General features: G+C 46.7%; 1 long non-coding RNA gene across 1 annotated transcript in view; it reads left to right on the top strand.

Moving 5' to 3' along the window:
• LOC138582253 (uncharacterized) overlaps positions 1 to 8,085 on the top strand; it is a 291,488-nt gene extending 283,403 nt beyond the window's left edge. Inside the window, exon 3 of the long non-coding RNA XR_011304994.1 lies at positions 8,018 to 8,085. This is a non-coding gene — a long non-coding RNA (uncharacterized lncRNA). The remainder of the gene's footprint in view (positions 1 to 8,017) is intronic.
• The last annotated feature ends 7,653 nt before the right edge of the window (positions 8,086 to 15,738 follow it).

Raw genomic sequence — 15,738 nt, forward strand, 5'->3', positions numbered from 1 at the left:
AATGATTAATCAAAATGTCTCCCTCGTCTTCCTCATTTACAAGGAAGTACTCAGCATACCATAGCCAAATTATTAGGGAAGGGATTCCCGAAGAAGGTATGCAAACAGGGCTCAAGTGGAGGGACCATGTGGATGGATGGCGCCCCCCACATTTTTGAGAGAGCGGACGCAGTGCCATCTGTGTGTGTTTAAGAAATAAAAAATAAAAAAATAATAACAGGCTGCAGTTGGGAATCAAACACTGGCTCAGCGCCTCCGAAAATGAGACACTTAAGCACAAGACCTCGGTAGTTGTGATGCTGCAACATGTCTCATATCGACATCTTAATATACAGGTCATGTTTTGTTCCAGGTTCTTAGATTTAAAAGTTGTGTACATTTTATACTTAAGCAGCAAGGTAATATGAAAAACTGTTCTCTTGGCAAATGTTTTTTTGTCGTGTTTTGTTCTCGATTGTCTAAGATAAGACTGAATGAAATGTGCATACTTCACATTGACGTCCCGTGATGTGACTTCCGAATGCACGTCAGAGTCACCCCATTTTTATTTTGTTTAGGACTTGAGTCCAAAAGGCTCAGGTTGCTGCATCACAGATATCCAACACTGACATTCCCTGAGAGTTAGTTAGCGCAAGAAGCTGCCCTTGCTTTGGTTGATCTTCATTGGTTGATCAAAGACTATTTGAAGATCCTAGCCCGAAAGCTGGGGGCGATGAGGATGACTCTGAACGATAAAATTGCTCTGAATCCTCAGAGGGCATTACTCGACCATAGAGAGGGATGTTGCAGAAGATCAAAAGGCCACAGATGGCTTCCCACTGCAGATAGATGGTGGAAGGAGGAACACCTAGTCCAAAACAATCCCTGAGAAAGTCCAGTATTCACTGCCAAAAATAGGGTGTAGTCTGCTGGTTCAGCATAGACCATTAATGAGAGTAGGAAAGTAGAGTACTAGGACACAGAGATGGCTGTAATGTTCATGCCACATCCTCTGACATCTCCATGTCTATTCATATTTGGAATTCACCCTCCAGCCAGTCACTCTAAGATGTCGAATCCTTGACTGGGGAAGCCAGGGGTTTTGGACTTGAGCAGCGAAGTTCATAAAGGTTAGTGGGAGATCTGAGGATAGAAGCGTCAGGAAGGAAAATCAGCGAACGAGGCCAACATGGTACCAGCAATATAACCTGGGGTTTCTTGGGCAGGATTTTCTAAAGGACTCGGGCAGAAGAAGAAACAAAGGGAATGCAGAGAAGAACTTCCATCAAAGGCCAGGATAGGGCATCCACCCCCCATACCGTTGGACACAGCGACAGAACAACACCAGGGCTGAAGAGAATTGCACTCCATTACAAAGGGTGCCAATCTAGGAGTGCGCCCCACCTACTCACCAGAAGGTGGCAGGCTCGGGAATCAGCCATTCATTCATGCTATGAACGGAAAACTCTGCTCAGGCATGGGATATACCCATCGCTGAGAGAGTGAAGATGAAGTTTTGCCCATGTGCCCAAGTCAAAGGAGGGATTCTCCCGCTGTTCTGGGAGGGTCCACGGCACTAGGGGAGCACAGAGGGAAACTCGTTTCCATGGCACGCTCATAAAGGATCGTTGTTAAGGATCCGGCCATACGAGTCTGCACCCGTTTGTGCGTGTGCATTTTTATATTAGTTGCCTGGATTCCTATCCCTTTGATGCGCTATAGGTACCATGTTCACCAGTGACCACATTGAATTTATCAGGACAAATAGCAACCTCTATTATTTCCTTCCAGAGAAACTGTTGAAAAAGGAAGGCATTCATAAACATAACCCCCCCTAACAGTCGATCTGCATTAAGCATAGCTTTGATCATGGTTTTGCAACATGCATCTGTCCAGATGTTTTGTACTATGACTCCCATTATCCGTCACCCTTGCATATGATGGCTAAGGCTGATGTGAGTTGTAATCGAAAGCATCTGGAGAGCCAAGTGTTGCAGACCCCTGACTTAGCTATATTCCATACCATCAAACAGCGTGATTTACAGACATTGGGCCTCATTACGAGTCCGGCGGTAAAACCGCCTGGTTACCGCCGGACTCGTATTACCATGTTGCCTCCATGACTCCCGGAAATACCAGGGCATTACAACCCCGATGTCCCGGGAGTCACGGAGGCGGAATGGTGTTAATCCCCATTCCCATTGAGTCCCATAGGACTCAATGGGAATGGGGAAGTCGAAACACCGGCACCATCTCGTGATGGTGCCGGTGTTTCCAAGTCCACCTGCAGGCGGGTGGTGTTAAACCCGCCAGGTCAGACCTGGCGGGAACATCACCTCCCGCCTGCAGGAGTCGGGATCGGGCGGTCCGGAATTAACAGTGGCGGCGGGTTTACCGCCACTGTTAATTCCGGAAGCCCGATCCGGAATGAGGCCCATTGGCTTTACATGAAACCTGGGTTTGGGAAAACCCTGATGGTGCGCTGAATGATATTCTGCCAGAAGGGCATAACATAGCTTGGCTGGATCAACCTCCTTCTAGAGGGAAGTGGTTTCCTTTATTTACCACTCTTCAAACAAGGCTGCTGTTCTTAACTCATTGGCTCTGACTTTGTGCAATTGTTTTTTTTCTATTATAATAGCAATTTCTAATCATAATGGCATCAGTATGATTGTTCTCGGTTAACTACTTGGAAGAAATTTTGATTATTTGACTCCAGTTTATTGATTTAATTTGAATTCTTTGTATAGCGCAAAACCCAAGTAGGGTACTGAGCCAAATGAATTGCGTCTGGGCACAGGTGAAACTGGCAGAGAAATTGCAGAGGGATGGATTGACATGAAGTTACACAGTTGAAATTAAGAGAGACTATACATTTAAGGTTTATCCTAAAGGCATAGATCGAAGCTGGATTGGGAGATTGTTCCAAAGTTGAGGTTTGCATAAGGCTTGTAAGGGATTTAAGGTAGAGCACGCATCATCATTCAGAAGCAGAGAAAAACTGATTTGACCACTTTGTGAAATTGTGATTTCAGCCTAAATGCAGGGTCTCAGATGGATCACCGGTTTTTAATTTTTTTAGCAAACGTGGTTGAAAGGTCAAATAGTTGAGGATTTGTAGGTCGGCATGACAAGCCATTTAATACGTGTTTTGGTCTCAGGAGCAATAGCTCAGTATTATTAGGGTTACGTTGGAGGTTGTTATCAGCCAGCCAACGTTTCACCTCCACCAAACAGAGCTGACGTTTTTCAAAAGTCTCCTGGGGCCAGAGACTAACTAACAAGTAAAGCTGGTTATCATCAACATAAGATTTGAACCCATATTAACGTTCTGAATAAGAGACATCAAAGGAAGAAGATGCATGTTAAAGAGGAGGGGTGACAGCGAAGGGCCCTGTGGAACACCACAGGTAACCTTAGAGTGGGTAGAAGCGAGATGGCCAAGTTTCCCCATTTGCGTTCTCTCGGAAAGGAAGCTAGGACAAGGCCGTCCGCCCCGATAGTGTCTACCAACCTTGAAAGAAGGATCGAATGGTCCACTGTGTCAATCGTGGCAGACAAGACTAACATGACCAATACAGACAAATATCCCTGGTAAGAGTGATATCATCCCATAGAAAGACCAATCTGGTTTCTGTTCCATATTTGGGGCAAAAACCTGATTGGAATTGATCTAATTGTGTTCTCTGAAGTCTGTCAATTGTATTTTTACTATCTTCTCCAGGATCTTGTTCAACCAATGTGGGCCAGCTACAAGTTGATAATTGCCCAATTCAGTATTGTCAAGCAAGGATTTCTTGAGCAGGGGTGTAATAATAGTGGATTTGAGAACTAGAGGAACGTTTCCTTGCATAATAGATAGTTTAATGTATGTAACATGATGTGTCAAAGCCCTGGAGTGAGCTTGAGCGAAGGACATTGGAAGTACATCTACCCTAAAGCAAGTAGGTTTGAATTCAGTTATTAAGGATGACATCAAATCCTTCGGGAGCTCTTTATGAATAAATTAGTGGTTAGGTGCTGGGCCAGGATGAGACATCTCAGGACCAAACTGATTTTGTGTAGCTTGAAGAGTTAGATGAATTTTGTGAATTGATTCCATAAAATAATTATTACATTGATTTGCTAAATATAGTAAAGTGAGGAATTTTCTGGAGCTTGGCGATATAGCTAGTAAAGAGCATCAGTTTATTCTGCATCTGATCACTACCTGAGTTGTCAATACTGTGCACTGGTGGGTGATTTTTCAAGATGATAAGGTGGCACTGGCAGCTCTCCAGATGGGTGCGGCCATCAATTAATTTGGGTATTTGTTGAGGACATCCTCAAAGTAGTCTTAGGGCACAAGTAGCATGAACATTTTTACACTGCCAATGACAATAATATTGTTTAAGCAGAATGGTTTAGAAACACACACGCCTGTTCTCGCTTGGCCTGGTTTGTGTCTCTGAGCTTCCAAAAGCAATCAGGAATGGGGTGATTCAGTAAGTGGGTGTGCTCTTTAAAAATGTCTCGATATATATCGGGTTTTCTAAGAAAAAAATATATCAGAAGGGGTGGGGGAGGGTCAGTGAATGCACTTGGGGCGAGCTTTGGGCTTGGAGTGCTTTCTGGTACAGTCTTTTCACACGTATTGGACAGGCAGGCTAAAGAACATAGGTGGGCTATTTTTAATTTATCAGGATCTTTCATCTCTTGACAGTCTTTGTTTTCCTCTGGCAGTGCCAATATGTAATTAAAGTGGTGTGGAGCATCGGCTAGTCATTCGTGAGATTGGCAGCAGCATGTCTAGGAGACACAGACTATAGAGAAATCAGCTCAGTCAAGAGAAACGTTTTTCTGCTGGTCTAGCATTGAGGGATTGCGGCTTCCACAGCTGAGGGCGATTGTCACTGATGCCCTGTCAAGTAGGGATGTACCTTCACCATATCTAATTGTGGTTAACCTTGACGGAAATTACATGGTCCCACTGAGAAACAGGAGAGTGCAATAATTTCTTATGATGGAAGTTACCTTGATATTAAATAAATTCCCAAGACCTGTCAATGCTTGTTCCCTAAAGATTCTGCGAAGGGATTGGCACAGTCCAGGAAAGGAGAAGTCCATCATGTCAGGAAGCACAATGCAGAAACGGCCAAACATTATTGAAAGCTGCTTGCTTGTGAAAAATAATGATTAAAAGCAGGTGCCAATATCACACGTTAACACTTTAAAGGAGAAGAAAAAGACGTGTTCAGGGAGATATCATGTTGTTCCATATCAACTGTGAGGAGCCCTGCCAGGACAGTTTTTTCTTTGCATTTCAGTACTCACAGTTCTGCCCTCATGAATACAGAACTATAAAGAATGGGAGAATGAATCTGAAGAAATAACAGGACATTATGAACTATTGACATCTAAAATAGGGCAACTGGAGATGTCTGATAACAGAAACCTCATTGGTTGAAGTAAGGGGTAACACATTCACACCATTTTGGCTGCATGGTAACACAATGCCGAAGTGTCTGTCCACTTTTAAGGACCATGTGACCCAGCCAGTGGCCAAAGCAGGGATTACAATTGTGGCTTGTCTTCGACCTACGTTGCAGCACCAGTGTCTCCAACCATGAGAGAGTGAGGTATGTGTTGGGAAATTCTAGACATGCATCCAACATTCCATGACTACTGTAAAGGAGATGAGAATTAGTGGAGCCCTGAGAAAGACATGCCGGATATGTTGGCTATCGAGGAGGTCTCCAGCGAGGATTAACTGAGATACTAAGTCTCTACCGTGAAGACCAGAGGATAGCAACAGCAAAGGATCGGCTCCTCAGAGATGGCCAGGAGCACACTGGAGGGTATCACTGACATATGAAAGTATTTAAACGTTGAGATTCTGCATTTGGGGAAACTGTGTGTTAAAGCCCATAGGGAGACAAGAAAGTATTGTAAAACTTGCACAGTTGCATGTGAGGAAATTGTGTGTTAAAGTCTACAGCGAACTGACAAAACATTTAAAACTGAACTGCTGCGTTTTGAAAAACTTCCCAACAGAGTACTAAACCAACCGAGAACTGAGAAAGCACTTGATCAATTTGTATTTGTATTAGTATTTATTGATTTATTAAGCGCCTTACGCCAAAGCGCTGTACAATTGAACAACATATTACATAAACAAACAATAACAGTTGAAGCAAATACATTATGATGAAATGGGACCTGATGGAACCCTGACTGCTAAAGCTCACAGCAAACTAAACATTCATTTGAAACTGAAATCTCGTCTATTGAAAAATTGAGTAAAAAAGACACAATCTGGAAATTGCATAGATGGTAAAATATCAGGGGTCATCAGGCTTCACTTAAAGGTGGTAATGAGTATGCTCGCCGAGTGGCCTTCCAGGTCTTTGGTTGTAAACTTTGGCCTCTCCACTACTGTATGATCTTGTTTAGGACTGAGGATATGTGGACAGTCTTGTAATTCACACTTTCCTCCATCCACCCCCTCGACATCCTTCCTGTCTATTTCCTTATCCTCCCTGCCCCTCCCTCCAATCTCTCCTCCATTCTTTCCCCTACTCCCATTCACCTCCTCTCTTCTGTTTTGTTTCTTCCTTGTGCCCTATTCTCCTCAATTCTCTCATAGGCCTTCATTATCTCACGTCTCTTCTGGTCTTTCTCTCTGTCACCACTTCTCCCCCACTCTCTTCCTCCTCTCCAACTCCTCATCACACTGTAATGCTCCTCCTCCATCTCTCTCTTCAGCTGACCCTTGCCGCTCTGCTGTGCTCCCTCCATCCCTGTCTCCTCAACCTTCACCTTCCCTTCTCTCCACCTCTATGCCACTCCGCCAGTGCTTTCTTCCTCTCCATCCCTTCTCTTTTTCTCTCTTCCCCTGCTCTACCACGCTCATTTCTGCCCTTTCCACAACCCCAACCTCTCCACAATCCAACTCGTAACACCTACATTACTGATCTGCCGTGTCCCATTTATATTGGTCTGCAGCCAGTCCAAATAATGGTGAGAATTGTTTCAGGTGTGAAGAAAGTGGCAACATGTCCATGGAATGCGTAAACTAATAATCCCACAGGTCATTTGTGTTGTGGAGCAAACCACCCCGCGCCTCTGATTTCTGAGCTTAGAAAGTGTACGTCTGCCAATCAGCCGCCCTCACTCTGATAATTCTCCCTGAAGAGTGTCAGGCCCATCCTTTCAATCCTCACAATGTTGTGTCATCTGATTTTCCACTGGGGTCTACAACCCCACCCTGTCCCGATCTCAGCCCAGCACAGGCACTCACCCTGTTCTTTCCGCTCTGGAACCTCCCCATTCTTTCAGTGTTGGAAATTGGCATGGCAACTGGGCCGACGCTATGCACAGAGGTGTTGCTCTGCAGCTGTCCCGTTTCCCTGTCGAACGGCGTGCGAATCAATACGCTCACAAGACCGACAACGCAACACCACCACGTTGATTCTGTTTTCCCCGGCTCCATGAAGAACTGCCGCACATAAGCACAAACGTTTCTGATGGAAGTTAATACCGGTGTTTTGAGCTCTGCTTGAAGACTCTCGTTTTGTATCCTTTTGATCCTGTTTCCTCGTCACGGACTGCCTTTGTCTCTCAATTCTGTTTGGATTCTGCTGATTTCCTGGTAACAATCTTTTTGCTTGCTTTTGGATTGCCCATGGATTGTCCCGGTGTTTATTCTGTCGTGTTGCTCTCTGAAACTTGGGATACTACCTGTTGTACCTTGGGGACTTACTAGTGCACTGAACCTAGAACGCCTTGCTGACAATCGACTGTGCACCATCCTGTCGTTAGTGCGTCCTCATGTCTCCCCGAGTACAGGTCCTTACTAATCCTTCTAACCCCCTTTTTTTACACCCTAATTTATCACTTTCGCTTTCCTTGTGGATTATCTTGGACTCTCTTCTGTGTTTTCAACTCCATTACTAGCTTCTCACTATTCTTTGGGTAAGATACCCCTTATTAGGAAATACTCTCTGTTTAGTAAAGTCGACCAGGTGACTTATTTTCCTCTTCTCTTCCTATTCTTTAGTGAGAACAGAGTTTTGTTTTTACACCATCAGACTACAATTGAAAGCCCAAGTGTGCCAAATCATAAGGTGAGTGTTGCTCTTATTCCTCGTTTATTTGGTCTGTTTTCTCAATTCAACACTAAGGGCCTCATTGTAAATCAGGCGGTAAGGGGTTAACAGCGCCGGTAAAGGTGCCGGCGCCGTCAACCCCGTACCGCCTGATTACGAGGTCCCCTTGCGGGACCCGCTTTGTGCGTCTGGCTTTACCAGACGTGCAGAGCGGGTCCCGCGAGGGGAAGAGGGAGCAAACAACGGGCCGCTCGTAATCGGCCCGTTGTTTGCTCCCTCTCCCATTCCGTCCTATGGGGGCTGAAATGGGAATGGGGAAGGTCCGGGCCCGGGTTTCTGAAGGGAGGAATTACAGCGCCCTCCAAACTCGGAATGGCCCGGCAATTCCCCATTGTGTGAGCCCGGACCCGATTTTGGCAGCAGCCATGCCGCCAATAGCGGCATGGCTACCGCCAAAGTCGTAATGACGGCCTAAAACCTGCCCTATTCTTACAGCCTGGTGTACACCTGGTGATGTTTTTTCTTTGCTCTTTCAGTTGAATTACACCTCTGTTTGTATACACATGAACAAACAGAGGGGCGTATCAATAGAAAGGTCGCCCTCATTGAGGAGACTCAGACCTTCTTGGTCTGGGTTACACAGCAGCATAGATCCCGTGTCCACTCTCTTGGAGTATCCGCTTGATGTGTACTGACACACCCGTGCAGGGTTATTTCTCTTTTACACAACCATGTTTCTATATTTGTAAAATGCAGTTCACTGACTCCCACAGAGGCGGTTCCACAAGCAGCTTGTTTTTGGTGTACATCCTTTGTAATGCTATCATGGCATATAGAATTTCCACTAGAGTATAATGGGGTTTCTCCAGCATTGGATCTTTCATAGATTCACCTGCTTGAATATTCCCCTTCGTCAGACTGGGAACCCTATGTAATCCTCTGTAATTTAAAATGAATTATTTACATAACATTTTTCGTAGGTAAATGCCACATAGGCCTCTGCCGCCATTCACATTTGTAGTCCCTCAACCTCCTTTGGTTCTTTTAGACCCTCACCAATGAGGTAGCAGGGCTTAAGCTCCACCGTGGGCAGCCATCTTCAGATTTTTCGCCATAGTCTTATGACAGGGGAACCATCACAAGCTCTCTGAGATAATTTCGAAATTTTGCCTTAAATACTATTCTTTTGTAACTCCTTTAGTAAGGTTTTACTACTGGAATTTAGATACACATCTGGAAGCTTTCCTGGGCTCAGGAAACCTTTTTCTCAACTATAAATTGTCGAGTTTGTTGTGCCTTCAAGACACCTCGTGGAAGATTCAGCCATGCAAACTTCGAAGGAAAAGGCTTCCCTCTTCAGGGACTGCAGTAAGTGTGGGAAGAAGGTAATTTTCATCAGCGATCCACACAAGTACTGCATTTGCTGCCTGTATTACCACGATATTCAGACTTGTAACATTTGCCAGACCTTTTCCAAGAAAACACTGGAAGGCAGGCATAGAAGACTTCTGCTACACCGTGGAAACAGACAAATGTCTTCTGATGAAGAATCCTCCAGCACTGAGAAGCAAGCTCCTAAAAGGAGAGCTTTCTCAGTAGCAAGAGCAGGCTCTCCACATTTAAAGATGAAGAAGAGGAGTGACAGGGGTGCCTCCACATCTGAGAAGATGTCCAGGGACCATCACAGAGATGAAAGAGCTAAAAAGGTAAAGATTGCTTTTCTTAACCATTGTCGACAGAACGATCGTCCACGCAGACACCGTCCACGAGTGAGTGTTATCCGCCATCTACGAGTGGCAGTGGCATCGCTAGGGGGGGGATGGGGGGGCCAGGGCCCCTCCTGTGAAACCCTGTGCCCCCCTTGTGTCCCCCCTACCTAAAACGAGCAGTGACCATGTTGTCCCCCTACTTTTGTCGGTGCCCCCCTACTTTTGTCTTTGGCCCCCTCCGTGCCCCTCCTAAATTTGATTCCTGGCGACGCCACTGACGAGTGGGCACATACCTCCTATGGCACCTAGCCCCTCAACTCCCATTGCATCCACAGAAAAATACTTGTCAACGAAGACATCACGGTCATCGACAACCGAGACTTCATTGTCAAAGGACTCGACAAAGGCAACATCGTCAATGATGATGAAGCATACGTCCACGTAACACCACTCGTCTATGAGAGAGACACATTGTCCACGAGGAAACAGAAGGACCTCCCGTCGATGAAGGTTTAACTGTCCACCGCCCCAGTTGGGGCAATTCTGACAGATCGTCGACCAGCCACCGGTACAAGAACAATTTGATCAGGAAACAGCCACTCCTGCTGTAAGAAGCATAGGAACAGCTGTCTCCAATCACTGAGATGATCGAAGTACCAGACCTCATACTTCAGGAAGAGTACTCAGATGTTGAGGAGAAGCTACAACCACTGCTACCTAAGGAACAGAGTCCTTACCGGCAGCCCACGATGGAGGATACATCAGACTCATTTGATCTGGCCTTGATGCAGTCGATGCAGAGGATCATTGATGAATTTCAAAGGAGACAGAGGGCTAGGTTGACAACCCCACTGCCGAGACAGAAGGCGCCTACGCCTCGCAGGACCACGTCACCCACAGAACATCCCACCTCGTGTAGCAGGTTGCCTTCACATCATAGGTCAACATCAGTAGGAAGCCAACACAGACAACGCTCACACCACAGTGTGTCACCCAGGTGCACTTTGCCACCAGCTGCACCGCAGGAATGGAGACGGTCTTCATCATCGCCACTGAGGGCCTCACCACCTAGGGCTCGAGGCTATGTAGCTTCCTCCACGGTGACAGTTTCCGAGTGGCAGGAGTACCCTGATAATCCTGATGCCAGGGACCCTTTCAGAGATTTCTCTGACCCAGGCACACAGGACAACGAACCGGTGGAGGGACGAACTCCCCAGAGACGCACCCGGCTAGGACTTGGATGAGTGGGCCACTCATATTATTGAAAAGCAAGGGAGACATGACTTTCCAGGAGGTTTGTCACTGCCGGATGACATAGTGTCCTTGCATTCAATTATAGCTAAATCGGTTGAGATTTTTCAAATTCAGGTGGCTACAGAAGAAAAGAAATAGGTACTCTATGAACATAGAGACAAGGGAAGGCACACATTGACCACCATACCGGTTCTGAACACAATTTGGGAGGCAAGTGAGAAGATTTTACTGACACCGCTTTCTACGCCTACTCTTGTAGCACACCCTGAGAACAAGTACAAGGCCCTTGAGTCTGCACCCCTCTGTTTGAGAGGACACATGAAACCTGACTCGGTTATCACAATGGCTGCTAGGAAGAAGCTGCTGGACCCAGCTTTGCAATTTACAGCCCCACTGGATAAAGAAGGGTGGAAGCTCAAAGCCATGGGAAGAAAGGTGTCTTCGGCTGTGTCGCTGGCAGTCAGAGCAGGAAATGTAATGGCTATGACAGCCAGATTTGATAGGGAGTTCTGGCTCAAAATGCCCAGGCTAACCAAACACCTGCCAGCGCAGTTTCAGGAGGAGGCGAAGGCCATCGTAACTGACGGTGAGGCCGCTTCGGATCATTTGATTGATGCCGCCATGGATGTGGCCCAGTGCGTGTTCCCAGCAGATGGTCCATGGCACAGTTTTACGACGAACTTGATGATTGATGCCATGTGGATGAAGGCCACACATTTTAGGCGAGATGTTTAGGCTCAGATACTGGCCATGCCATTTGATGGCCAAGAGCGATCACTTGAAGGGCATCAAGTCTGATACCGACACAGCCAGAGCCATCAGATCCCTCAGGGATAAGGACAAGGGCTGTAACACTTATTGTTCTTTTCAAGACTGAAGTGCTAAGTACAAGTCCTGCGGAAGATCCTTCCAGGCTCATGGTTCCTCATCCAGCTCATTTCACGCTGGAGGCAGATACCAGCAAACCTATTCCAGGTATCAATCACAGAGAGGAAAAAGGGGGCTGGGCCAAAACAGGACACAGTCCAAGAATAATTGACTCCGGGACACCGCGCCTCCCTCATTAGACCCCAGTGGGGGTTGGGGGCAGATAACCCAACACCTGCAGCGTTGGAATCTCATTACATCAGACAAGTGGGTGTTGCAGGTGGTGCAAAAGGGACACACCATCGAGTTCCTACATCAGCCCCTGTGTCATCCTTCGCAGCCACGAAAGATCCATCTCCTACAACAGCTAAGATTGAAAGTAGAAAACCTCTACTGAAGGCAGTCGTAGAGCGGGTCACACTGTAGCAGGGAGGAAAAGGATTTTATTCACACTTCTTCCTGATCAGAAAAAAGAATGGACAGTGATTTTAGATCTAAGGGCCCTGAACAAGTTCATACAGTGTGTCAAGTTCAAGATTACATCACTACAGATGGTGCTTGCGTGGCTAAACCAGGGCGAGTTCCTAGCAACCTTAGACCTGGAGGACACTTATTTTCATATTCCGATCCACCCTGCACACAGCAGTATCTGTGATTCTCCGTAGGGTCAGACCATTTCCAGTTCAAGGTGCTTCCCTTCAGACTCAAATCAGCACCAAGGGTCTTTATAAAGGGCCTATCACCAGTGGCTGCCCATCTCAGGAACCATGGGTGGAGGCCTTCCCGTACTTGGACGACTGGCTCATAAAGGGAAATTCTCCAGCGTCAAGGACAGTGGAGCAAACAACATCTTTGCTACAAGACCAGGGCTTCACCATCAACAGGTCAAAATCGTTGCCTGTGCCAGCACAGACCTCGATCTTTCTAGGAGCACACCTGCACCCACACATCCCAAGGGTGCGGCCGTCAGCAGAGAGAGTTACAGCAATACTGCGACTAGTTGCCTGGTTTCCAGAGAATGCAACGTCCACGATACTTCGATACAGGTCCCTCCTGGGCATGATGCCCTTCTGTATCTACCTCATCCCGAATTGCAGGCTGCGAATGAGACCCATCCAAAAAGAACTGGACCATCGATGGGCCCAAATCAACGGCTCATGAGAAGACGTAGTACGCCTCATGCCAACCTTCCACGAAGCACTTCAATGGTGGGCCAAGGAGTGCAACTTGAATTAGGGTATGCCATTTCAGAGACCTACATCAACGTTGCTGCTCAGAACAGACGCCTCCCTATGGGGATGGGGTGCTCACTTGGGAAATCTCCAAGCGAGTGGAGTTTGGTCAACAAGGGACTCGCACCTTCACATAAATGTTCTGGAACTATGGGCGATCGCTGGGCATTAAAATCCTTCCAGCCAACCCTAACCGGTCAGGTGGTGCCTGTAAAAACAGACAATACAATCTCCATGCACTATCCAAACAAGCAAGGAGGCACAAGGTCTACCAAATTGTTGCTACAAGCGCAAATGCTCTGGAAATGGGCCATCAAGCACAAGATACAGCTGAGGGCAGAGGGGAAGGATAATGTCCTGGTGGACAAGCTCAGCAGAGATTATTCGCCGTCACACGAGTGGGAGCTAGACAACCAAGAGCTCAATCGGCTGTTAGATGGGGAAAACCCAGAATAGATCTGTTCGCAACTCACAACAAGAAGTGCTGCTGATTCGCCTCCAGGTACCCATAGACTCTATCTATGGGGGACGCATTCTCCTTGGATTGGACGGGAAAGTACCTGTACAGTTTTCCCCCAAACCCGCCGTAAGCGCGAGTGCTCAGGAGAACGAAAGAACCATGCAAGATGATCCTAGCAGCCCGGCATGGGTGTGACAGGAGACTCCCGGCCACATCTTCGTCTGTTAACACAGCACAACGGCAAACTACTCCACCACGATCCAGCCAGTCTGTCTCTCAGGGGCTGGTACCTGAGCAGTGAACATTTCAGGACCTCACGCTAGACTCTGAGTGCTGGGACATTATCGAGGCAGCTAGAGCAACGTCCATGCGTTCTACCTATGCCAAGAAGTGGACACGTTTTAAGGCATGGTGTGCGAGATCGCACACAGATCCACTCACAGTGTCAGTGGAACAAATCTTGCCCTACCTTCTTAACCTCGCAAAGAGCGGACTACCACAATCTTCTATAATGGTGCACCTTTCTGCCATTTCAGCGTACACCACGAGACCACATCAAACATCTTTTGTCTCCAACGCAGCAATTAAGTTCTTCCTTAAGGGGCTCTTGTGCACTTTTCTCAAGGAGCAAAAAGCCGGTGCCATCTTGGAGTCTCAATACAATCCTGACAGTATTGATGAGAGTGCCTTACGAACCTATGCATAACTGCGACTTGCGCTTCCTCTCTTGGAAAGTAGCCTTCCTGGTAGTTATCACTTCAGCCACACCAATTGGAGAACTGCAGCCGCTCTCGGTCGACCTGCCCTTCACAGTCTTCCAGAAAGACCGGGTCATTCTTAGACTGTGTCCCAAATGTATCCCTAAAGTGGTCTCGGAGATTAAACTGTCTGAACGGATAGTGCTACCTACGTTCTTTAGCAACCATTCCACTGCAGCCGAATGGGCACTACATTCCTTGGACGTTTCAAGAACTTTGAAATTATACATACAGAGAACAAAGGACTTTCGATCTTCATCAAGGCTCATTGTGGCGTAATCAGTCAGCAGCAAGGGTCAATGTATATCTAAAAAAGGACTCTCGCTGGGGAGCAAATTGTATCACCCACTGTCACCAGTGAAGCGGCAATCAATTCCCTACTGCACCAACAGTACATTCCACCAGAGGAAGAGCAGCATCGGCATTCCAGGCGGTAGTGTCCTTGAAAGACATGTGTAGAGTGGCCACCTGTAGCACACTCCATATGTTTGCTAAGCATTACTGCCTGGCGGAAGATACGAGTAAGGAATCAGCAGTAGGACAGGTGGTCCTTCAGCACCTATTTGTGTAAGGTAGGAGCAACCTATGTATCCCTCCTTCCTAGATGAGTTTTTTCATATCATGCTTACATTTTATGATTTCTAATACTCTGTTTATGTGGAGGTAACCCCACTAATGTGTGTCAAGGGCATAGCATGCTTTATTGCTTGTTATTCTATTCAAGCATGTGAATCTATGAAAGATCTAATTCTGGTGAAGTCTTTGTTACTTATTTGTAACTGTATTTCTCCAAGCATCGGTACCTTTCATAGATTCACATGTGTCCGCCCTCCTCCCCGAGGGGGCGGTGGTGGCTGCTCTGTAGCCTGTCAGTCATCACCTCTCATTTATGGCTCAAAATCTGAAAATGGCTGCCTGGGGTGGAGCTTAAGCCCTGCCACCTCATTGGTTAGGGTCTAAAAAGACCAATGGTGGCGGGGGGATGCACACAAGTGAATGGCTGCACAGCCCTATGTGGTATTCTGCGTGGCAATTTCTCATGGAAAATGTTATGTAAATAATTCATTTAAAATGACTGAGGATTCACAGTCAGACGACAGGGAATATGCAAGCATGTGAATCTATGTAGGATACCTATGCTGGATAAATACAGTTACAGATAAGTAACAAAGACTTCTAAAGCAGCAAGGCCTCTTCTGTGCAATAGGGTAGGGATGAGTTGGGCACATGAGGATTCGCCCGTAAATGGCCTCCTGGTCCTGCATCACAGAGTACGTGGTGGTCACCCCTGTCACATCCTCTAGCCTCCAGAATGTGATTTTGTTACCCTTCGTAAAAAGAAAATTCTCTTAAAAGACTCATCAATTACTCATAGGGGGAAACGTCCATCGC

This window comes from Ambystoma mexicanum, chromosome 3q (assembly GCF_040938575.1).
Source record: "Ambystoma mexicanum isolate Mex_15411 chromosome 3q, UKY_AmexF1_1, whole genome shotgun sequence".
Classification (NCBI taxonomy): Eukaryota; Metazoa; Chordata; class Amphibia; order Caudata; family Ambystomatidae; genus Ambystoma; species Ambystoma mexicanum.